We start from the raw sequence: 2,204 nt of genomic DNA, 5'->3' as shown, positions 1-2,204 counted from the left end.
CTAAGGGGTTGGAGAATTCTTAGATAATGATGAAGAGTTCATTGGAGCTGGACGTGAGGCCAAGGCCTTTTTCTTCAATTCTCTCCACCGTCTGTGGTGGAGGTCGAGGGCTGTCTTGATGGCAATCTTGTTGGTTGTGTTTTTGCTGGTGCGCAATCTCCTTTACAGTGTTATTTAGTGGTTCTGAGGTCTTCAGTGTACCAGGACTACTTGGTGGACCTTTTGAGGGTGTTATCGCCGATGGGAGCTACACTCAAAGTTTCGGACGTTCTGGTCTAGGTTGTTGGTGGAGATGGGGCGGGGTCGGTGGTGTTGAGGGCATTGATATATGTGTCCTTTGGGATTTTGCTGCAGTGGGGGGTGGGGGTAGGCATTGGGGAGGCTGGTGGTGGTCCATGATCTGGTGATATTGAAATGGACGATAGAGTAGTCAGTCCAGGGGAGTTCTGTGGTGTGGCTGTACCCGATGGGGTTGCTAGAGGTCAAGATGGGGTCTAGCGTGTGACCTGCGGTGTACATGGGGTCGTGTTCATGCTGTCGAGGAGGTTGGTAGTGTTGATGTAATTGTGGTCATCGAGATGGAAGTTAGGGTCATTAAGACGTGGTCCTAGAGAACGGCAGGGAAGGGTGCACCTGATGAAGGTTTTGCTGTGTGTTTAGTCGGACATGGAGGAGTTCCATGGCTGGGGTTAGGCCATCATTTGTGGTGGTGCACTGGATGGATTCCTTGTGTATGATAATGATCCCTCAGCCAGGCTTGTTGATTCGATCGCAGAGGGTGATCTTTTATCCTTTGGGAATTACGGTGGTAATGTCGGGCGTGAAAGTGGGGTTTCACTGGTCTCAGTAAGGAAGAGGACGATGGGTGTGATGGTGGAAACGAGGTACCAAATCTCAGTGGTGTGTACGATAGTGAGCATTGGTTTGAGAAGGGCGCATGCATGCAAGTGTTTTTGTTCAGGTGGTGTCTGTGGTGTGGGGCTGGTATGTGCTGTGGCAGGTGAAGGAGCAGTGGGTGCAAGTGAAAGGTCCTACCATGGGTGGGTGCTGTGGCAATGTTTGTTGTGGCTTCCAGGGTTGAAGGTGTAGAGCTCAGCGATTAAATATCTGCGGAGCAGGAGAACCAGGGGTCATGCCGCTGGGTGCAGTCTGCGTCCGGTTGTGCTGTGACCTACAATAAGTATATCCTGCGGTGGGCGGCACGTCTGTTGGTGGGAAGAACAGTGAGCAGGGTGGCAAGTTCGAAGTCCCAACGGATGTGGATTGAAATATTAGTTTAAAAGACGGAGCGAACGCATACAGGGATATATGAAAGAGGTTGTAATCTAGGACCTTCATTTCAAAGGACAGGTATGACCGCACTAGGCCATCTTACAGGATGTGAGCCTGGGACATGTAGAATGCTACAAGTTTTAGTAAGGTATTTTTATGTATTGTCTATTTCCCCCTTTAGAAGAACTTGACCGTCTTACCCATGTTGTTTCCGTGCTCTTCCTGTAACGCAAGCCATCTGTGTTGCCTGTCAGTAACTGGCTGGTAGGGCACCTGCAAAGTGTCAACAAGCTTTGGGAGAGCAAATAGGACTGGGTTTTTGGTTGGCAGAGGTGTTTGTTGATGATTGGTCGACTTTGTGTGGGCCTCCAGTTGGGAGTAGGAACCCTTTGTTGAACAGCCTATAATAGAATTAAGATGTACCTTTAAATAAAAGTGTTAAGAAAATGAGTCAGAAGATGAAATCTGCATCAAGTGGTGAACTTAAAAGCTAAACACAGCAAAATATTGTATACTAGATACTGTTGACAAAAGGGCCGGCATTTCGCTGCATCTTTTAGAAAACCAGTGTGTGAACAAAAAACGGCTGCAAGTTTGATTTGTTATCATATGAAACAAATGAACATGGAAGGCTGCTTGACATCTTGTGGAGAGTGCAAGACCTAAGAAATGTTAAGGCAGGTTTTTTGGCTTCTGAATAAATGACTGGCTGCCACAGCACCATGCTCTGTTTCTGGAAATGAAGGCTGAATTCTCCAACACTTTCGGCCATAACATACATAAATATGTTCACATCCTGTGCGTCTTTCCATGGTGAGCTCATGCTCAAGCAGAGTTCTAGTGTGGTGAACCGAGATGTATGGGCCAGTCGCTAGTCTGCATTAGAAGTACTCTGGCTGCTCAAAATTGCACGAGAAAGTGAGAACACAAAG

The sequence above is a fragment of the Triturus cristatus genome, chromosome 7, assembly GCF_964204655.1.
Source record: "Triturus cristatus chromosome 7, aTriCri1.1, whole genome shotgun sequence".
Taxonomy (NCBI): Eukaryota; Metazoa; Chordata; class Amphibia; order Caudata; family Salamandridae; genus Triturus; species Triturus cristatus.
The sequence above is the reverse complement of the archived record's forward strand: the minus strand, read 5'-3'. Positions refer to the sequence as shown.